The sequence below is a fragment of the Rhyacophila brunnea genome, unplaced genomic scaffold (genome assembly GCF_057557595.1).
Source record: "Rhyacophila brunnea isolate RB1 unplaced genomic scaffold, BYU_Rbru_1.0 scaffold_149, whole genome shotgun sequence".
Taxonomy (NCBI): Eukaryota; Metazoa; Arthropoda; class Insecta; order Trichoptera; family Rhyacophilidae; genus Rhyacophila; species Rhyacophila brunnea.
In genome coordinates, this window is record NW_028232805.1 from 98,743 (window position 1) to 123,628 (window position 24,886).

A 24,886-nucleotide genomic window follows, 5' to 3' on the forward strand; every position below is an offset into this window, starting at 1 on the left:
AAAAGATGGATCCAACCACTGGAATAATATTCAATAATCATATAAGCGACTTTGCAATTCCAAATATAGTGGGTTTTAATGATATTCATAATAATGATGGGTTATCAAATGCGAATATTCTTAAATCTTGGAAAAGGCCCTTTTCATCAGCATCACCTGTTATTCTGATCAAAAATAATGGCAGCATAGATATTGAATCGGCATCTAAACAAAATGTTGATGATTTTTCGGAACTATTGGTCATTGGTGCCGCTGGAGGCACTAGAATTCCTACTTCAGTTGTAGCAACTATTTTTTATAATGCTTTGGGAATTTCTCTATTCCATTCGATATCAGCAACTAGAATTCATAATCAACTTTATCCTGAACATACATTTGTGGAGAAAAATTTCCCAAGTGATTTAATGGAACAACTAGAGCAATTTGGACATAAGTTTGAAGTTTCTGACCAAAATACTACCTTTACATCTGTGCAAGGTATACACATTACAAACGATAATGGACAAAGAAATATCTATGCCATCTCTGATCCACGAAAACATGGAAAATCAGCAGGATTGTGATTAATTGATTTTAGTATATAGAATTATGTATTATATAGTCTTATCATAGCAAAACATTCCATTTTCAATAAAAGATATCTACTTAACCCCAATTTGTCAATGTTAGAGTATTTGAATACTTTTTATTCCAATATTACATATTTCGATGATTCTTTTGTTATTGGAATTGATGAAGCTGGAAGAGGGCCTGTCTTGGGCCCAATGGTATATGCAGTTTATATAATGCCTAAGACTCTTAAGACAGTATATAAGGATTCAAAATTATTGACCCCAAGGCAAAGAACCGATTTTTTCTCTACAATGGTAAATTACGCCTATATTTCTATTGATCCTGTATACATAACAAGTCATATGGAGGGAAATAGTAAGAATTTGAATACAATTGCCAAGGAAACGGTTGTACTGCTGCTGAAAGAAGTTAAAGACAAAATATGCACATCGACTGTTTCTCAAAATTCTATCAGTGTCTATATAGATGGCCTTGGAAATAATGAATCATATAAGTCTTACTTACAGAAATATTTTGATTTTAATTTTATAGTTGAGAATAAAGCTGATTCCAAATATCAAGTTGTAAGTGGTGCAAGTATTGTAGCAAAATGCATTAGAGATGGAGTGGTAAAAAATATAAACAGTAGAGCCAGCACTGTGTGTAGTACTGTTTCCAGTGATTTGGGTAGTGGGTATCCTTCTGATCCAACTACTAAAAAATGGTTAAGAGTAAATCATTCGCCTTTGGGATTTCCTAAATTCGTTAGACATAGTTGGAAGACCATAAAAAATCTTTTACCATGTGTACAAGGGAGGAAGTTAGAAAATTCCTTAAGCGGATTTTATACTGGTCCATTGAAGTGACTTAATAGATGGACTAAAGTTTATAATAAACGATGAATTTGCAATCTGAGATATAATTCTGTTGTTATGATAAATTTGTACCAATAGTAAGCTTTTTGTTGAAGAGTGAGAGTTTATATCCATAGTCTCTTATCTATATTAATTTGTAATTTTTGGATAAGTGTTGTGACAAATTTTTTGCTGCACATATTGAGATTATTTTTCTCGAATCATTCTCACCCTACTTTTATGAAATTGCTAATTACTTCAGATAATCATCTTGGATTTCAAGAAATAGATCCAATACGAAAGAATGATTCTTTTGATACATTTGATGAGATTCTGGAGCTCGCAGTAAAAGAAAAGGCGGATGTCGTCCTACAGGGTGGAGATTTATTTCATTACAATAAGCCCAGCAGGCATACCTACAATCGAATATTACAAATATTAAAAGCTCATTGTTTGCAAGGTGCAAAAAATCGAAGTACATCAAATTCCGGCATTTACCCTTCTGTAAACATCCTTTCAAATGATATTATGGTCAATATTCATAACTCTAATCTTTCCATTTCTTTACCCATTCTTTCCATCCATGGAAATCATGATGATCCTTCTGGGTTTAATTCTGTATCACCTATAGATATTTTACATTCTGCAGGATTTGTAAATTATTTTGGTAAAGTCCATGATGTAGATGATATAGAAATTTATCCTGTTTTGATGGAGAAAGATGGAGTATTTGTAGCGCTATATGGTCTGGGACATATTAAAGATAGAAGATTATACCAGACATTTCTGAAAAAGAAAGTTAAATTTATTAAACCTAGTGAAATGATTCTACAGAAAAAGAAGGAAGATTATGATAGAATAAATAATGAAAAAAACCATAGGGCCGCGGTTGGTGAAAATTTTAATGAATCTATCTTAGATCATTATTCTAATATGGATTCAGATTATTATAATATCTGTATGGTTCATCAGAATAGAGTGCCAAGAGAAATGGAATATCTTCCTGAAGATTTCTTACCTTCTTTCTTTCATTTGGTAATTTATGGTCACGAACACGAAAGTATTAAATTTAGACATAGAAATTTTCACGTGATCCAGGTGGGTAGTTCAGTGAGAACAAGTATTTGCCAAGGTGAAAATGGAGATAAGTATGCTTATATTTTGGAATTGACCAACAAAAACAGATATAAGAATCAACAAAGAATTGATCAAATAGATTCTATCAATGAAGAGTATGTTATTAATCTGAAGAATAGTTTAGAAACAAATTCTAGTACAGAGTACAATTTGAAATTGGATGTCAGTCAAAAATATGGTCTATCAAATATCGATAACCATAAAACCTCATTTGCAGATATGGAGTCTATTAGAAGAATAAAATTGAAAACAGTAAGGCCATGTGTGTTAAGTACAATTAAAATTAAAGAGGCGGATAATGTAGAGAGGATCATTGAAGAAAAGGTAGAAGACATCATTCGTAAAGAATTGGGAATCGTAGGTATCAAAGGAAATAATAATACTTTTTTGGAGTCTATCTGTAAATTGGGTTTAAAACCATTACTTAGAATAAAGGTGGATCTAATTAATTGCAAAAAAGTTAATAGATTTGCCATAAATTCTAAAATTAGTCAGATATGCGCGAATCCGAATGATTGGCTAAGAATTAACAGGAAAAATCAGTCCATTGTAAATGTAGAAAATTCAGTAATAAAACTCAAAAAAAACAATATTTCGGATATTTATTTGCAGATATTAAAAGGCATAAATTTGAAGGTAGTTCCTGATCAAAAAATGATAGATAGTTTGAATGAATTTGTTGAAAAAGATAATAAAATAACATTTACAGAAATGATCTATCAAAATATGGAAAGAATTACAAAATATATCAGTAAAAGAGAATTAATATTGGAGGATTTAGAAAATATGATCAAACTGGTTAAAAATGATATTGATAATATCTCGATTGGTAGCAACAAGTGCTTTATCAAACCTGTTGATGTGATGAACAATGGTGAAATTTCCAATGTTTGCAACAATAAACCAGATTCTCCTCTCATTTATAATTCTTCTATGGATCTTATAAAGCACAATAAGAAACTAAAAATTGATTTTGAGGACAGTTTAGAAAATAATAGAAAAGTTGCCAACGATGAAATGGTTGAAGATATCCCCCCATATGCTAACGAATCAGATATTTCTGATTTTTCCTTCATTAACTATTCATAAATATTTTTTAAAAAAATAATAGTGTTTTTTATCTTGAATATTTATTATGTATTTTTCAATTTATGATAAATAATACAACCGTCAGATCTAGCAAAGTTTCAGACCGGATGTTCTTTGTTTACAACACCTTTTAGAAATAAAAATTGCTCATATCACTAGGATTATGAATATTCAAAGGTACTATGATGATTTCCCATTTTCTTAAAGATATATTCATATCTTTGAAGAGTTCATGGTATTGGATGACTATACTATCGAATGCAAAAAATATTATTTTGATTATTAACATTCTTATATATTCATTTAATTCATTAATAGTCGAAATCTTAGCACTCAAAAACATCTAATTGTTATGTCAACAAATATTTTCGGTAATTGATAAAAATACTAGTTCTTTGACGTCTATGATTATTGTGTTTTAAGCTGTTTCATTTTGTTTCAAATATTTTTTGTTTTAACAACTTCACTATCTCTTACCATGCTTAGTTATCTACTTTCCATTTTGTTGGGATTCTTGATGTTTCCATTGCTTTATTTAACTCTTCCATATTCTGCAAGTTTTATAAAACTAAAAAAGAGATTCTCGATTTTCAAATTAGATTCATTACCTATATCTGACAGATTAAAGGATCATCTAATTCGAGGACAGACACAAGGGCAAGAAATTAGTGTGGTTAATTCTCTTGTGCAGCGTACTTTCATTGAGATGGTAAGAAATCATAACTTTGAAAGTAAAATTAGGCAGTTACTTTTGAAGAATTTTGGACCAGGGTTAAAGATGGGGATTTTTAAGGGAGTAGAAATTGAAAAAATAGAGTTTGGATATGAGGCTCCATATATTAATGATATAAGGATAATTAATGATAAAGAATTTGGCAGAATTATCAATAAAGGAAATAAAACAGCTGAATATTCTCCAAATGATTCTTCAAAACAACTTGAGAAAATCACTTTGGAGTTAAAACATCAATTGGAAGCATCTAACATCACAAGATTTCTAGATAGAAGCCATGATTCAACTGGTATAAATGACAAATCTGAATTGGCTTTATCACATAATAAAGATTCCGTACCTTCTCCAACAAGATTTCCCAGTAAAATAGAGTTTCAACACGATACTTTGAATAATGGAGAAGAAATTACCAATGAAGATTTGATTAATTCGAAAAATTTTTATCGAAACATTTATGAGCATCTAAAAATTTCCGGAAATCTCGATTATTCGGGAGGGTTTATCGTTTCAATTAAAATCGAACTACCGAAGCATATGTTTGTAAATTCCGTAATTTCCTTGAAAAGCCTCAAAGGAACTATTATTATGCAAACACCAGCCAAAAACTATTCCACTCGTTATGAATATTGTTTTGCAGATGATTTGGAATTTGATATTAATGTACATTCTGGGTTGGAAACAGGTTCCAATAAGATTTTTTTTCAAAATAGTATTAGTACTTTTGTTAAAAAGGCAGTGAATTATACATTTCGTCGGTTTTACGAATATCCACAGTGGAACTATTATACTCAACCGTTTATTCCTTATAAATTGAGGGTAGACCATATGAACAATTATATAAATGGAACAGATATACAACAGTTTGCTCCAATTTTGGATAATATACTTAATTTGATGGATTTGGATTATAAAATTTTGGGAAGATACACTCAAAGTTACAGCAGAAATATACTCAACAATAAGTATTCTACTAACTTATATGGTAATTTTTCAAAACACACGTCTTGTATAAATGATATCTGTCATAGGCAAAGCACTTTTAAGGTTAATGGTGCTGATTTTATAGATTTGTTTGAATTTCAACTACCAGATACAATTGAATGCAAGGGAGATGATTTCTTTATCTTCAGCAAACTAAATATTCATGAATCCAAGATTCTAAGTAGTTTTGTTGATTTATCGATTCTCAAATATGCTTTGAGTTCATTTTTGAGTTTGGAAATAGTTCATGGAATTCATGATAATCTTCAAAATAATTTGATGCATTGTGATATACCGAATTCTACTATTTGTGTTGAAGGTAAGGTGTCCCTAGTCAAGATATCATTTAAGAATTCAAAAGGGAAAGGTATTACTACCCATGAGTTTATCAGAGCCATTTGTAATAATGCCATAATATTTCAACGGAATGATGAGTATATTAATGATTTTTTTGCTTTCAAGATCGATCAAAATGGTATCAAAATTTTTTCATTCGCTCAAAATTCAGATTATAGGTTTAAATTAAATAATATCAGAAAATTAAGGAGCAGATTATTCAATAGCCCACTTGACCAACTGAATCCTAACACACTGACCGATTTTCTTCAAAATTTGAATTATAGAAATATTAAGCTCAATAATTCAGATATCAAGATAACGACCTCTGATGGTCACGAAACCAACCGTAGGGAAAACAGTCCCATCATCCAATCTGAAAGTCATTTGTGTAATTCTACCCAGAAATATCCCACTGAGTTAGAAGGTATATTTGAAACTGCATTGAAAATTGATCATGAAAATATTGAAACTTATAAGGCTACGATTGAGGTCTCAAAGGATATTTTAAAGGAAATTATTTTTATGGATAATATTCGAACTAAGATATTTTCAGAATGTGGTAGAATCTGCAGTATAGTTGAGGAATCAGACAAAATCTGTACAATCATTTTGGAGACAAAAAAGATATTAGATGATTTTCCTCGACGTCAAATCAATGAAGACATTGTTATACACTCATTTAAAACCTCAAAATTTATTGTAGATTTATGTCTTGAAAAAAATCTAATATTTCTTTACAAAATATCACCTGATACTATTTATGCAAATCATAGTGTGATTAATATAACCTGTAGAAAGGACATGAATGTGCTGTACCCATCCTATTTTATTGAGACAATTCAGCTTCGTGCTAGTCATATGCGATTTTTAATAATGATGAAAAGCATAGAGTCAGTTCAGCATTGTGGTGTCTTAATGAATGGAATTGCAGTGAAAGAAGGTGCAGTATATTTTGAATTTGATACAAACACAGAGGAAGAGTATAAATTTAAAATATTTAGTTGCAAAAAGGACCAAGCCATTTTTGAAATTCCAAGAATCATTTCACGTGAAAAATTTACTATTTTGATACCTACAGAAAACGATTATTTAAAAATATTTTTAATTCCTAAATCAAAAAAAAGAACAAATGTTTTTTATAAGATGAGTAATTTGGATGTCAAGGTTGATTACTATATCGATGGAATCATTAAACTATCTACAAACTCGCAAATTAACATTCCTATATTTGGAAATCCCACACATGTGATTTTTTGGGATCGTGAAATTGATATGAATAATCATGATTTAAATAACTGTGAATCTTATATTTCTGATGGGATTAACCAAACAAAAATAGAGAAATGTGGTGTACTAAGATCTGAAAGAAAGGAATATACAAGAATTTACAAGAATCGAACAAGAAAAAGCAGAATAGTAAAAATTTTTACTGGACTGACAAAATTAAATTGATCGACTAGTTTAATATAAGCAAAATATTATCGAATTAGTACTTAAATTATCTTAGTAATTATGAAAAAGATATTTTGTAATTATTAATATTAAGCCAATAGAATTTAAATAAATTTGCCTTTTGAATATTTTGAAATAATATCTCTCTACCCATACAATATTTGAGGAAATATAAATTAAAAGAGTTTGCAATAATATATTGTTGATGATAATCTTTATTCATTATCAACCCAAAGAATCATATAATATCTAGATGAGACATAAAAAGTTCAAACATCTAAAAATCATATTTTCTTTTTCTCAATGGTTTAATTTAAAAAATTCCCAACCAGGGAATCGAACCCTGACCCCTAGAGTGAAAATCTAGAATCCTAACCGTTAGACTAATCGGGATACATATTGTCTAATCAAAATAAATGACATAGAAATAGTATGTTGTTCATATTCTCTATCTGAAATTCTTTTAAATAATTAGCTACGAAGAATATTGAATAAGTATTTATTAATTAAAAATCTTGTTTTGAAGGGACTCGCGAAGTAATATATCACATCCTTGATATTTCCTCGTACAACAGATCATATCTAACTTTTTGCAATTTTGAAAAATCATAGCTAGCCTTAGCAATGAATGCAATATTTTCTCCGCGAATTGCAATCAATCCAAGCCTATTTTCAGCATATCTATCTCCAAGAAATATTCTCTCAGTAACAAAATTTAACGAGATACTGTTGTATTGATCGTATGATTTCAAGGTACCATACAAAAACCTGTTATCAGTAAGAAGGACAATAACTTGTTTGTCAATATATTCTTCATACTCCCTTGTGTTAACTTCATCCATGCTGCCATCTAGAGAGTCAATGCCACAATTATTAGCATCTCCAGTGATAGAAGTTTTTTTTTTTGAGTCCATGGGGAACAAAAAATAATAAAATTATAAGAGAAATTCTGGAAATATTTTTTTGATTCAACAGATGGAGCCTCGATAACATAAAAGAGTGATTATGATATACATAGTTGTATAAAAATTTTACTTATGGATACGAGTGTAGTTATTCTATAGAATAGTCAGTTAATAGCTGTTATTAAATTATATGCATTTATTTTAATGTTTTCGTCTATCTACGATCCATTTCAAATATAATTGTAATCATCATACTCGTGATTAAATTCCTCTATTTTCTTTCTAATCTTAGAATGATCAGCCCATACTACAAATTCTTCCATTCCACGACTAATGAGCATTGAGGTATCATTTACAATTCTGTTCCCCAATTTTACATGTCCTTGCTGTACAAATTGATCTGCATTCTGGAAATTGGGCATCATCTTTTTACTTACCATTACCATAGGTAATCTTCTCTGGCAAATTGATGATACTGTTACTTTTGTGCAATCAACTAATTTTTTATTGGAAATAATTCCAACATCATACAATCTATTTATGAGTTTTTTGCCTACAAATTCCTTAATTCCATCATTATCTGCTAATCGAGCAATACTTTCTGATAATTTACGAATCATACCAACAATTCTGTTATATTTTTGATATTCATCCCTGTTCTTTAACAAATATTTGGATGTCACGAGCTGCTCTCTTGTCGTGTTGGTCTTTTTCCACTCATCTAGGTTGACTTTTTTCAGAAGTTTCTTTTCGTGATATTTGAGATTTCTCATACGAATTGGGGAAATTTATAAAAGAAAATTTTAAAATAAAAACTAATATTTTGAATATCTGACACTATAATTTGTTAACTTTAATAGTCTTTTTTGAAATGACTAATACAAACTCTCATGGGGTTTCTATAAATGTATTTAACAAATAATGCTCTAAATGAATAAAAATTGTAGAAATAGTTGGAAACAACGATGAAATTTAAAATGAATTATATCGATAGCTATATATTATGATGAGACTTCATCCTCATAACACAAATGATCTCTATTTCAAAAAGAGTTGATCTACCCACAAATCAAAATATAATTACCATACATACTGCAAACTATTTTCTAACCATTTTTATTATACAATGCTTTGCCAGCCCAAATGGATTTTGGACCAATTTGAATACCTATCATTTCTGAATTTGGTTCTACTATGACAAAATCTCCTAAAATACTACAAGATCCATTTTCAACGGAATGTATTAGAGATCTTTCTTTAATTGTACAACTAAACCCTATTAATGAGTTTCTAATTACACAATTATCTTCGATCACACAATTATCAAAAATTGTACAATTATATAGATCTACATTTCTACCTATCTTAACATTTCTGCCAATACAAATACTCCTTACTGGACAGTAGAAAGGTGATGAAAATACATTGGAGAGTAAACTGTCATCTGATTTTGATCTTTGAATTTGTTTAGTTTTAGAATTATTTTCTTCTACTGTTCTTATTCCAGGAATAGCAGTTACACTTCCACTAGAATTTAAGTAACTTGGATTGATTTTTGATATTATCTTATATAAACCATCAATATCATTGGCTAAAACCTTCTTTTGGCCATTGAGGTATTCAGAGGGAACACCAATATCAAACCAAATTGAATCAATTAAATAATGAGCCATAAGCCCACGTGATGCTATTAATGGAAATACTTCCGTTTCGATGGACATGTTTTTTAATTCAATATATTTTAATATCTCATTTTTAAAAATATATATTCCTCCGTTTATAATATTGCTTATGATATCTTTTTTTCTTTTGGGTTTTTCTAGAAACTCCAATACTGTTTCACCCTCGGTACGAAGTACTCCATATCGTGTGGGATCATCTACCATTGTTGTCATTAGCATTGCAATTATTTTAGGAGACTCTTCAGATTTTTTTATTTTGGAAGATATATCCCATTCTTCAGAATTTGGTCCTAAATCTACACATTTATAGAACTGAGAAACCATAGCATTCAGATCCAAGTTGCAATATATATCTGTGTTCATAACAATAAAATCATCACCTCCAATATATTTTTCTGCAAGTTTTAGAGGTCCAGCAGTTCCAAGAATTATACTTTCTTGAGAATAAATTATTGTTAAATCGTATATCTTTTCCCATAACTTGGATGATTCAATAATTTGTTCAGAAAAATAATTTAACGCCAAAATTATTGTTTTGACATTTGCCTCGGCCAGTTTTTCAATTTGAAACTGAATAATTGGTATATTACAGAACAGGATCAATGGCTTTGGTCGGGTATGAGTGAGAGGATAAAGCCTACTTCCCCTCCCACCAACCAACAACACTGCTTTTTTAATTGTTTTGTTTGGTAAATTCATTAGGGTTTTGGTTTGAAAGTATTATTAAATAAAAATTATACTAATATGATTTGCTACTAGGTAAAGAAAGTTTTTAGTTGGATAATCAAGAAGTATCAATCAAAAGGATTAGTTTTTAAGATTCTACCTAATTACTTTGTGAAAGCAAATATTATTGCTACTGAAGTGATCACTATCGGATTTAAGTGATTGAGTTTGTAATATTATGGTACTTAAAGTCTAGATTAATATAGGCGATTGGTTTAGTTTTGATTAAAATTGCTTTTACTTACAGTACACTTGAATAATATTTTTATAAGAAACTCGTAAATTAATTTTTAGACTATATCTAACAATAAAAGATATCTAAATAATAAACTGAAAACGCTCTGTACATTGTACTTTATTTTCAGATGTTTTAAAATTAAAAGATTCAATCTGGACATTAAATTACTATCTTAAAGTATTTTTAAATATACATGGTATTTTTTAATCCATATCCCTTCAAATTATAAGTTTTTTCATCCCTGTTTTGTGTATGAGTAATGATTCCTCTTCTACCAATAGAACTAGAATAAGCTCTTCTTATATGATAGATGAAAATCCTTTTAATGCTGTAAAGTACACTGAAGTAAATTCAAAAGAAATCTGCACAAATCAAAAAATAGTAAAACCAATCCTTTCTATGGAGCTGTTAACAACAAAGAAGGTAGATAACATAAAGATTGTAAATACTATCAAGAAGATAGATGGCATTTACAATGAGATTCATATTTTTTCCAAAAGCCCATTAAACATTTCAGAGTTGAAATATTACGTTTTTCCAATGGATTTGGATACTAAGAATGATGATAGTGACAGTTTTTTGAAAAACCATCAAGCATATTTGAAAGCTCTTAAATCTGCATTCAATAACTTTAAGAAATTTGGACATAAATTTACTGTACAATTTGAGGGAGGTTTGATCTTTTTTCTGAATAAATTGAAATGTACATTAAATCTAAAATCTATCCTTAAGACTAATGATATTAATTATTCTATAAACTCTACAATGTTATTAATTGAAGATAGTCCCAATTTAGTTGTGGATTTATTGATAAATTACAATATTCGAAAGGGAACAACAATTCCATTTATTCTAGGATACTATGAGTTTAACTATTCATTTGTTAGGTTTATCACGGTAAGAAACGGTCCAATTGTGGAGAGTGGTAATAGTAGGGAATATATGTACAGTATTGATGGACCGGTGTATTCAGGTGATTTAGAATTTTCAGAACATATTAGATTGCAATATAAATAATGAATGGTATAATATATATCAGTTTTTCCTTATAACTTTATGATATTATCTTTAGAGTCACTTAAATATATATTTGCTTTTAAATATGGCTCATTTGACTGTTACCAATTCTGCTTTGTTGATTACCTTGCAAAATGGTACTTGTAATCATATTTTTGGATTTGATTATTTATTCATTTGTTTTTCGCATACAGTGTGCTGAACAGACCATTTTTTCAACCACAAACTGGCTTTCAGAGTCAAAATAACTATTCTGATAAACATAAAACGGTTCTACTACAAACATCTTTCTACACAGATCACATCGATTTTGATGCTTAAACATGGCATTCTGCCATGCTTCGAGTTTATGGTTCTTTCTTAGCATCTTTGTAAAACAAATTTGAGCCAAGCTATTTCCAATAGGTATTTTATTGGAAATTTTTTCATAAGGGTTATTTGACAATCTGATTGTAGTAGACTCACAGAACGATTTAAATAATTTAAATGGGATATATTTTAGCAAATTATCACTAAGGTCAATCATATTTACGCTGCTGAGTGTTTCAGAAAATGCCTCCCCAGAAATGTTTGAAATTTTATTGTTCCTTAAGTTTAAATATCTCAATTGGCTACAATAGATACCGTCAACAGGAAATTCAGTCAACAGATTATCACTAAAATCTAATTTTTCGATATTTTTCAATCGAAAAAGACCGGGGTGAATTTTTGTAATTTTGTTTTTAAATAAAGGAAGTATTTTTAAGGAAGTTAAACTTGACATGTCAGGAACTTCATTAATTTCATTCATACCCAATCCAAATTCTTCAAGCTTAATTAGTCTGTTAATACACCTAGGAATCACCTTGATTGCATTGTTGGATAGATTTAACCAGCTTAGATTTGTTAACAGACATAGTTCATCTGGAATTTCCTTAATTCGATTGTTACTAAGATCAATTTTAATTAAATTTTGCAAAAATTTGATATCAGGTGATAAATGAGTGACTTGGTTACTAAAGAATCCAAATTTTCTTAAATTTTTTAATTTGTAGACTGATTTTGGGATTTCAGAAAACTCATTTTCCGAAAGCCCTAAACCTGTTATCTTTGTTAAATTGCCAAATTCATCAGGTAGAGATTTTAATTTGTTTCTTGTCAAATCAATCCAATTAATATGGTTACAATTTCCTATTTCTTTGTCAATACATACAATTCTATTATCATTTAAGGCCAGTCTAGTCAAATACCTTAATGTCTTGATACTACTATCAATGTTTCTGATTTTATTATCACTTAGTATTAGCCAATTTATATCTGAATCAATCGATTTGTATGGTATTTCTGTCAAGTCAGATTTCGTTAGATCGATACTAGATATTTCCATTATGTTTATACAAACTATTTTTTTATAACTTGTTTTGGGTTTCAAAAAATAAATAATGTAAAAATAGTTTCAAGAACATCTTATTTAAAGGTAAATATTATAGGCATAAAAAATAGTTAGTCGATCAAAATAAACAAAATGATTTTAGATCTCGTTTAACAGTTAAAGTATTTAGTAAGTTGTTGTATGTATCTGAAGTTTTGATAATTCAATAAAATAAACCATGATTAAAAGCCTATTTATAATCAACTCAAGTTAAAATTACAAGAAATTACTAAACTAATTTATTATTTCAATTAGCTATTGATTAATACATATATTCAAACATTAAAGTTCAATAGAAAACCATCTGTATTTATTCAAGCATTGTATATATTTGGTGAGTCTAATTTGTTGAAGCCTTATATTTTGGAAGGTATATTATTAAAATATCATTTGTAATCCTAAGTGGTTTTTTAATAATAAAACATTTGGTTGGTGGAATCAGATTAACAGTTTCTCTATTGGCCCAATAAGATTCATGATGATCTTTAGAATCATAAATCAAGTAAAAAAGAAAATTATTTGGCAACAAAATACCCCGTACCAACTAACTGCATTGTTTCAAGTAACTATCCCCTACTAAAAATGTCTATGACATCTCAAACCAGTTTCATCATTTTCGATAGTTTTAGAAGCCATGAATTTATCAAAATCAATTTTGTTTCAGTGGTATTTTTATAAAAAAATCTTTGGATTTTTCTATGGGTTCACGTACCAGTATTCCTAATAGACCGATAGCAATTGCAAAGATTAACAGAAATGCCCCTTCGATGCATAGATTATTCCGAGTTCCAGATCATTTATTCCAATTTGACATAGATAAACCCCGAGTACCATCATTCAGAATGCTTTTAAATGTGATGATGGAGGAATTTGACAATCTTATAAAGTATAATATAGAAAAAGTTCCAATAAGCGAACTACGGTTTGAGTCATATGAGCTGTACAAAGAAGAAATTCAACCTGAGATAATACTTGAGGCTTGTATTGAATCTGATGAAAATACTGTAGATTACATGCTAGATCCAACATCAGACAACAAGCATATCTATCTGTGTAGGCATTTCATTACAAATCTAAATGAAAGCATAGGGCTTGTAAAGGAACTAGATGTATTACAAATATGCTGTAACTATTTATATAGAATCCCATATTCGATAAAAAATCTGACAAAACTCAAGTTACTTATTTTATCAAGAAATAGACTAAGAGACTTACCAGAAGAAATTGGATGTTGTAGAGATTTGAGAGAGATAGATGTCTCCAGCAATCAACTAACTAACCTTCCAAAATCAATCGCATCTTTAAAACAACTAAATACGCTACAAATATCAAACAATAAATTTGATATTTTGCCCTCTGAGATTGGTAAAATGACTTCTCTTAAATACCTTCACTTTTCAAACAATCCAGTGTCTACCATTCCATTTGAAATTTTAAAACTGCCCTTCCTGGCTGCTATATCATACGAAAACTGTCCTCTTGATTTAAAGACAACATTTTTGAAAGAAATAGGGCAACATACACTTTTGGAAATATCTGCAAGATCAATAATACGTAATAATTGTAGAGTTTATAAAAGTTTATCTTCACAATGTAGGGCTTATCTTCTTTCAGTCAAAGAATGTGCATTTTGTGGAGGTCCATTTTTTGAATATCATTTTGATGTAAGAGATATGCACGAATTTGATGGGAGGCTTATGCCAATAAATTACAAAATGTGTTCAGAACACTATTCGGATCACAGATTAAGAATCTCAACCCTTTTTCAGCATGAATTGGAAACATCGCCTACAAAATTATTAAGGGATAAAATGCCCAATATTACAGAGTTGTTTGAACCATATTGTCATAACCCTGAGCAGAAAAGCATTGCAGAAAAAGAGTTTGATTCAATAGATGGAAAAATTCCGCTAATCTGTCTTTCCTTATGGAATACTCGTTTTTATAAGTCCTATTATAATGAGCAGAGAAAGGACACCTCTGTATTTGGTTGGAACAGCAAGATACGTGGAGATTCCAGGGATGAAACAAGTTAATTGTTAATAAAAATTGTAAAAAGAATATAATAGTATTTAAGTAATTGATTCTCCAAAATTTGGAAATGCATTAATTATTAGCATTAAACTTTATTTTAAAAAAGTAGTTTTTTTCTCATTAGAATTATAGGTTGTGATGATAATCTAGAGAAAATTTAATTTTGATGGTAAAATTCCAGATAGTTCGTTCAAAAGCAACTCTAAATATCCTTACTGTCATGAACTACATCTCTACCACATATTCTTTAAAAAAATTTTTATTGATTTAGGAGTTAGAAAGTTAATTCATCTAAACTGTTGACACATCACAACAATTATGGGATCTAGAGGCTTTACTTTACTTAAGAAAAAAGATATGAAGCAAATATAGAAATCTAATAATACGTTGAAGTATAGCTATAGTACATTCATAATGTCATAAAATATTCTTTCATAAAAGTTTTTATGAAGGAACGACACCACCATTAAACTTCCGAATGCTGTTTATTATTAAATTTCCTGATCTTCCCATTCATCAACTTTCATTTTATCTATTTTATCTTTCAAATTTTGCTCAGAGTTTCTCGATTTCGTTTTAAAAATACCAGCTAAGCTTCTAACCGACCACTCTTTGTTTTCAATCTCATCTTTATTGGCTTTGAGATACTTTAGTATTTTTTCAATGATTCCAAAACATTTATCCTGAGCTTCCTTATCACTCAATTTAGAGCATAGTAGAGGAAGTAATTCAGAACTAAGCTTATATTTATCGAAGAATGGAAAATACTTTTCCAAGCAGGAATAAGTGGCAGGCTTGTTTTTATTTGCTAGCAAAAAACTTACAAATAGCTTATAGATATTTCTGTAAAAACTACGAGGATAAGTAATTGGAATACTAGTTGTATCCTTACTTAGAAACTTTTGACAGATTATTCCAATAGAATCCGAATCTGAGATATTTCCAGTCATTATTTCTACAAATCTGTTCATGGATTGCTCACTAAAATTGATTTCATTTTTAAAAATAAATGCGATAGTCTCCAGCTTTAGTGATTTATCCTTCACCCGTAATCCTAGACCAATTTCCTCTACTGCATCATCCAAATTGTCAATTTCATTTATATTTGTAAGAAGATAAAATCGAACGCTTGTATCAATAACCTTGAACAATTTTATCAAATTTTTTGCAAATATTCCATCGTCTAACTCCTTCAAAAATTCCAAAATCTCCAATTTAAATGGCTTTTCAATATCATCTCTACTTAACTCGCAGATAAATATAGAAAAGATATTTTTTTTTACAAAATCAATTATTTGAAATTTGTTCGTTATTATTTTATGCATAGTTTCCTTTTTTTTTAAAATATCCATTGTTCTTAAATCTGATAGTAAATGCTCGATATCGAAATATATTCCCTCATCTTTAATTCTATCAGCAGATATATTAATTATTTGTTGGGAAATATTGTTCAGTTGGGTGATATCATGACTGATGAATCCTGATGTATCATCATGTGGGCTATAAGATATAATATCTGAATCTTTATGAGATAGTTGTATAGCTGGCTGAACATTGGTTGAATGCTTCTTTAAAGAGTTGTGCTCAGTACATTCTAGTAAATTATTGTCTTGGTTGCATGGGTTATCATCAAAAGTATGGATTTGTGCTAAGATAAAATTTCCTAACAGAGGATTTCCTATTTCATCGATAAAAATGGATTCTAATTTAATATTATTATGGCTTATATGATTACTATGGATGATGTCAATCGCATTTATAATCTTAAACATTACGAATTTATTAAACTCCCTATTACTTTCTGAGTATATGGATGAGAAAGGTATCACTTTTTTGGTAAATATAGAGTGTGCAGTTATTCTAAAAACGGGCAAAATATTCGAATTCATTACAGCCAATGACTTTACTTTGGAGTATATCTCACCAATATCTCCAATGCTTATTTCTCTGTAAAATGATATTTTGCTGGCACTTTTATTGTTATATTTTGTTTTATATATTTGACAATCGCTAAAATTAAATTCCAGTGTCTCTTTTGTGCCAAAAAGCGATTTAAACATTTCTGGGTAATTTTTTGTTTGTCATTTGCAAACAAAATATACAAACTTCATAATAGTTTTAAAGAATTAAATTGTAATAGTAGAAGGAATCAATTTTAAGCCTTTTAAAGTGAAAAATTGTATCCAAATAATTTATTAATGGATTTCCGAAGATTACGATGCCTGGAAGACAGACTTATTCCAATACCAACTCCCTTTTCTGAACTTTTCTGGTATATTCTTTCAATATTGATTTTTTAATAACCTTATCAGTATTTAAAAGATATATATAGCAATACATAGTCATACATTGCATTTCTACATCTAATATCTCACATGCATCTAACATGCAAGCCATAAAATAATCCTGAAACTCCCTAGAATCCTGTATTTCTTCTCTCAGTAGATTGAAGAAAATACTTGCCCTGGATATCACATCCTCTATGTTATTTGTAGAATTAATTTCAGAATCAGCAACAATCTCTATGAAAAAAAGAGCAAATGCCTCAATGCACTCCATCTTGTTAGCATTCCAGAATATCTTGAAATGTGTAATAGTTTGTTGAGCGGAACTTTCAATAATTTGTTGAATGGGCTTTTTTATTGTTTTTTTCATATAATTTATGAAATCATCAAAAAATGAATCTTGAGTTTTGCAATCAAGTTCTTTGATACACACATCAATATATGTGTCTATTTCAAAATTGTCAATAACACCACCATTACACAGAATAATTTTACATTCTCCAATATTTTGTGCATAACACACCTCCCATGCTGAAGATTCGATAAGTACATCTTCATTTACAAGATAGATGGATTCATCATACCCAGCGTTTTGGGACAATTCAATATTAGAATGGATGTAAACCATGCTTGGATTTACTGTGATCGTATTCCTATTCCTGAGCCTATTACTATCTTGAAAGGCAATACTTGCCAACCCTTCAAATTCTCCATTTATCATCAAATAATCCCATAGTGTTATGATCTCTCTGCTATAATAGTTGTTATTCCCAGAAGATATGTACTTCTTACTTTCAAAATTATCCACTGAATTGTTAAATTTAAAATTTAATAACTCATGATCGCGGATCGTAAAAAACTTCATTGATGGAAGAAATGCCTCCCCAATGGAATTAATCAAATCAGGAATATTTCTACAATCAAAATTATCTATAAATAATTCAAATAAGTGTGGATTGGCAAAAAATATTGTGGGCGAAGAAAGAATCTCCAATCTATATCCATAAGATGCGCTATCCAATGATGATGGTGAACTAAAATATTTATCGCATATTCCATTTAATTGAGATACTTGACTAAAGATACTATTTTCAGAGCTTTTACTTATTCCTCTGTGTTTTTGAGCTCTTTCTAATCCTAAAATTTTGTTGTCTTTTGTTAATTTATATATAAATTCTTCTGGATCATTTGACTCTCTTTTATATACAAAAAATGTACAAATTTTATCACTAAGCTTGTGAAATTTTTCAAGTTTCTTCAAATTAACATTTGAGAAATGATTTGAATGAATTACAAGAAAGTCCTTTTTGAAATCGAATTTCACTAGTCCTCTAAAAAGCGTTCCAAGGTCTTCCAAGTAGGAGCTCTCACTCTTGACTTCATAGGTATCATTATAGTAGGCAAATTCCATGCTATTGAAAAGTATTGTAGATTCAATCATTTTGATGATCGGCTTTAAATGTTTTCCTGCAATAATAACTTTTGTAAAATTCTGTTCTTTTAGATTTTGCAAAATATAATAGATTAGCGGACAATTGTCGACGGGAAAAAGTGAAATATTTTCTAAAATATTTGTCATGGCTAATGGAATTTCTTTAGCTTCATAAAAATCACAAATCAGTAATACAAGGTTATTGTTATATGCGAACTCTTTTGTTAATGGTTTCATAGAAGAAGGGTGGTTAAAGAGAAAAATTGTACAGGAATTGGCTATAGATAGAAATCTATCCAACAACACAAAGATTTGATATCTTTTAATGTATTTATAAATCTTTTATTTCGAAATTTATTTCAGAGCTTTCAATTGATCTTGTTTCCTGTATTTTTCATCTTAAAATATTTTTTGAGAATATAAACACTACAAAATCTATATTTAATATTCAATATATTGCTTGTTTCCAATTTATAGAAATTTTTTATTTTCCTTTTTGCCCATGATAGATGATTCCTCGAGCAGTGATGATGATTTTTTGCCAGTGGGATTATCTAAAATGAGTTTAAATAAACTCAAACCACAAACTGTATCTGTGTTGGCTCGGAAAAAAGTTTCAACCAATGAGGAAGGTGTTATTTCCAATTTGCGATATGAATCCCTATTGAATAGAGCTAAGGATATTTTGAAAGCAAATAGCTCTGACGAATCAAGAAAGAAATTAAAACTCGTGGTAACTCGAAAAAATCGTAAAACACAGGTCAACATCAATGAGTTGGCAGTTCAGATGAATCGCCAGGTAGAACACTTAACCAAATTTATTCTTTCCCATCTGTATTCTGAAGGTTCTGTCAATGAAAATGGAATTTTGAATATTGATGGAAGATTTGTTCAAAGTGAGATTGAGAATGTTTTACGAAATTTTATAGAGTTGTATGTTGTGTGTAAATCATGTGATAATGTAGATTCAACCGTTATAATTAGAGAAAATCGACTTTATTTCCTAAAGTGTGAAGTATGTAATTCCAAAAGGTGTGTAGGGAATACAATAGAGGGATTTAATTTGAAAGAAGATGCTAAGCAAAAAATGAGAAATATTTTATAGAATAAACCTGATCAATTTTATATAAATGTGTTTAATTAGATATGTGGTTTTCTTGAACTCTTAATGCTAGGAACGATCTTGGATATTCAATCTATATGTATGAAAAATGGGGGATGATATTGGTCAAAGATTGTTATATCTTCAGCTTCATAATATATGCAATTTTTTAGCTCTCATTTATATAATTCAACAAATATAATTCAAATAAATATATCTTGCATTGTTAAAAATAGGAATTTATACTTAAACCATTTAATAAAAAGCAATGTATTGTATCAATTTCCAAATAAAACTATGTTGATTCATTGAATGAGAATGATCATATTATAAAAGATTATCGATATAAACTTACTATTAAGTGGTTTGTTCAAGCATATAGGGCCTTTTACAATATAAATTACATTATAATCATCTATTTTTCAATAGTTTTATTGTTTTGAAATATCGTCAATTTTCACATAAGGTTTTGCTGGTAGTTCTGGACCATAGGTATTGAAGCTTTGGGATATAAAATAGTAGAACGCTAGTAACTACCCAAAGTAAAAATGATCCAAAGCTTTGGCTTTTTTTCTTAAGACATAGATCATCAAAAAATTCCTTAAAGCCGTATGGAATTCCAAAAGTGATATCAGAGATAGTTAGTAGTAATATTGCCCCGATAATAGAATAAGATATGGAAATTAAAATAGTGTTGAGCAGAAAAAAGGTTGCAGATGTAAATATAATTCCCAGAACTGGATGGCTCATATTGAGCAATGCTAATTTAAGTTCATCAGGAACATCTTCAGAGATATTCTTAATCATAGGTTCAAAAAATCCGAGCAATGTAATCAAAGTGCATGTGTAAAGAACAAAGCATATATAGTATATCACACTATTAAATGTAAGTATGATGGTAGTTGATATGATCAATGTAAATACGAAAATACTTGAATTTTGAAAATTTTCAAACGTCTTTGATAGTAATTCATTGTCTATAAACCTACGAGAATATGATTCAAGATATGCCTTGATTTTTGCGCTGCTAGAAAATACTACCATAACAATCAATGGATATGTAGCAAATACCCTTTTGGAAGGTTTTACCATAATTGCAGTCAAAATGGAAATTGGAATTAGGGTGGTCCAAAAAAGAGGGACAAGAGAGTTAAATGAATTGTCCGAGAGAACCTTTTTTAAATTTTCTTCATACGTATCAATTATAAATTTAAGTGTAAATGACAAAAACGAGAAAGCAAATAGCAGAGTTGAGCTGAAAAATTCCATTTGGGGTCAAAAAAGTATTGATTTTCAAAAATCAAAATTAGGAAATAGTAAATTCATCCAAAGAATTATTAATTGAAACGAATGGGATTATCAAACCTTATTGTTCTATATCTCACAAATAAATGTTTATAAATTTTCTTTTGTTATAAAAATAAATAAAAAAATGATCGTTGAGCTGTGATAATATTTCATTCAAATCTTTTATACTATGAAAAGCATACTGTAATATGGAAACTGTAATATGGAAATAGAGTTTGAGTAGTATACTTATTAAGTTTTTAATTACTGTAGATATATGTGAAAAATAAATAAAAAGGTTAATATCAGATATTAACAACTTACTAAACCAAGGTTGTAGCTCTTTTTCGATATATTAATGACATTAAATCATCAATATTTCACTTTTGATACATTAAAAAATCAATTAATTAAGCTGAACGAGTGTTATTTTAGACACTTTGTGTTACCTATTCAAAAAAGCTATTAGGGTTTAAAGAAGGAATAAAACAGTGATATTTTAAAATAGTTACTTCTACTGTTAAAAACATCTAAATAATGGTGATATGCTTATAAAAGATTATACTGTTAGATTTCAAACCAATTAATTATTTTTTCATGATTTATTACAAAATCATCTTAATTAAAACCAACTTGATCCAAATAAACCAAGGGATATCGGATGATGGTGTAGCTAGATTACTTTTCTTAAGAATTTAAAATTTAGTTTTGTAATTATAAAGGGATATTATTGTATTAGCCAATCATTGATCCTGAAACTAGGAATGAAAAAATACCAGTAGATATAAGTTTAATATATTTAATCGTTAAAAATTTTCTTATAAGGTGGTATTCTCATTATAATGAATATATTTCTATTTATTATCCAATTTATTCAACCAAGCTTACATATGATTAAATTTTCCAATATAAACCAACCATTTATTGATACTTTCCCTCCTTTTAGTAATAAATTCTAAATTTCTATTACCCCTTAATGGAAGTTCAAATGATGATATTTTCTTTGCTTATTGCTTTTGGTAGTCTGTCATTTTGCTTTCTACCAAGAGTTATAGCAAAGACAACATCATTTCGTGATTCATATGCACATATAACAGTTTTTACTGCAGGACTACAACTTGCAACAATGCTCGTTGATATTATTCCTCATATGACAAATCCACATGATAGTCACGATAAGTCTCATGCAGAACATACTCATACACATTCTGAGCATAATCATGGCCCTAAAGGACCATTTATTCTGACTGGAATAGTATTTATCTTTCTACTTGCAGTTGATGTATTGGTTTTACATAGTAAAAAATCTCATAGTCATGATGATAAGAACAATTCCTCGAATAATCAGCATTCACATGACCAAGATGATGAAGCCCATCATAACGAAAATTCAAGCCATATGAATGAGTTTCATAGTGAACATAAGCATGGATCTTGTGGTGAAAATATTGGGACCTGTAATACAGCAACTTTATCGAAATCAAAGTCAAAGCTTCAAGCATTGATAACTCTTATGGCCATTTCCATACATTCATTTTTTGAGGGATTAGCAGTTGACTCCGCTAAAATTCAATCATCCTATAATGTTGGACTTATTCTTCATAAGTTTTTAGAATCATTTTCTGTCGGTGCTTCTATTTTTGATTCATCGTTTACACTTTCAACGAACTCTCAATTGGTTATTATTTATTCTTTCCTAACACCTTTCGGTATAGTCTGTGGAAATATTTTAAGAGAAAAAAGTATGAAATTTGCTCCATACTTCCATGCAGCATCCCTGGGATCTATGCTGTTTGTTGTTTTTATAGAAATGATTGGTCATTCATTTTCTGGAAGAAAAAATGAGGTAAAGTTGCTATCGCTCGCATCTGGTTACGTAATTGGTTGTGCTGTTATAGATCAAGTTCACGAATAAATACTTTAGAAGCTATTGTACAATTTAATCTAATACAATCTTTTGATTAAATGGATTATTTGCATCATTAGATGCTACCAAGATAATGTTCGTTTACTAATACTTATAATTGGGTAAATTTTTGTAGAAAATAGGTATGAAGCCTGAAGCCCATTCTGTTTACTATTTTTAAATAAACTAGAAAATTATTTGTTTGAGGAGGGGATATACTTATGCACTCACATCTTCTCAAAATACTATTTTTAAATTTAAGTAAATATTAAAAACGTCAACGACAGGAATCGAACCTGCGCGGGATATCCCACTGGATTTCAAATCCAACGCCTTAACCACTCGGCCACGTTGACTACAAGATCCCCGCATAGGTGTTAAGAAGTAAATAACTTAATAATTATATGTAAACTTCTACACTATAACAAGTTGCACAAATGGCCAAACACCATATTTTCCTTGCCATCACGTATTATTTTTGTGTAATTATATATATTCCAGGATTATTAACAATTTAATTTTAATATTAGTAGAAAATTGAAGGGTTGTACAAATTTCATTTATTTTTTTTCTCTGTTTTTTCATATAACTTATTATATTCATCAATATAAGAAAATCCACTCACCGAAGTGTCAGTAACTGCTGAATCTTCAATATAGGTATTCTCTATAAAAGTATTATTAAGCTGATGTTTTTTTCTGCCTCTACGAAATGTGATATTATGCTTACCTAATAGTCCTTTTTTATAATTAGTAGGCTTATGATTATTTAGCAGAGGCTTTACTTTAGTACTTCCATCAGCCGGTGAATTATAAGCTTTTTTAAATAGATGTTCATTAGAACTTGATATTCGCTTTTTATTGTTTTTTAGTTCTTTTTTATTCGACGGTTCTTCCACTTCATAAGCTTCTTCGATTTCATCTGAACGATGTTTATCATCATCCTTCAATTCTATTTTAGGCATTTTACACTCTAAATCCTCTTTATTATTTCCAATATTTCTCTTATCCATTTTTTCTTGAAAGACTTCTACTAAACTAATAAATGGAATATCTAGATCCAACTCTTCTAACTCCGTTCTAATGTCATGAACCATTTGTTTTCTCAATGCAATTAACCTATATTTACAATTCATTTTAGATTTAATAATCTCCGGGGAAATATCCATTATTTAAGGGTGGAAACTCATTTAATGAGTTTAGTATCAAAACAATCTGTGTGGTAAATATAAATTATTTAATGATTTAAAAAAATCAGCTTACAATTAGTAATCATCAAGCTGAATCCTGATTGAAAAACTATTTAATCAAATTTGACTAATAAATAACACAGCCATTAGAAATATAGAGTTTTTAAAATTCCTAAAAATTTGTTGAACTATTGTAAGAGATATTCACAAAGAAAACTAAAATTTAAAATAAAAATCCGTTGGTTTATTTAAAGTTTTTTTAATATTATATTGTGAAATGGAAGGTCAGTGAATTAGGTTCAAAGCATATAATCTATGGTGAGTAAATAATTGAAAATTCCAAACACAATCCGATACCTTATAACTTTTAATAGATATTGTAATAGTTTAATTGGAGTCATTTATTATTAAATCATCATTGAAGACACTGTAATTCAAAAAATCAACTAACTCCTTTATTCATCATCTGATAAACAAATCGACTTAATCCACCCAGGTCGTTGAATAAATTAATTTTAGCTCTAAGATGACTATC

At 29.1% G+C, this 24,886-nt stretch overlaps 2 non-coding genes across 2 annotated transcripts; both read right to left on the bottom strand.

Moving 5' to 3' along the window:
- Window positions 1-7,458: 7,458 nt before the first annotated feature.
- TRNAE-UUC (transfer RNA glutamic acid (anticodon UUC)) lies at window positions 7,459-7,530 on the bottom strand. The gene has a single exon. It is a non-coding gene; the product is annotated as a tRNA-Glu (tRNA).
- A 15,907-nt stretch (window positions 7,531-23,437) lies between these two features.
- TRNAS-UGA (transfer RNA serine (anticodon UGA)) lies at window positions 23,438-23,518 on the bottom strand. The gene has a single exon. It is a non-coding gene; the product is annotated as a tRNA-Ser (tRNA).
- Between the last annotated feature and the right edge of the window lie 1,368 nt (window positions 23,519-24,886).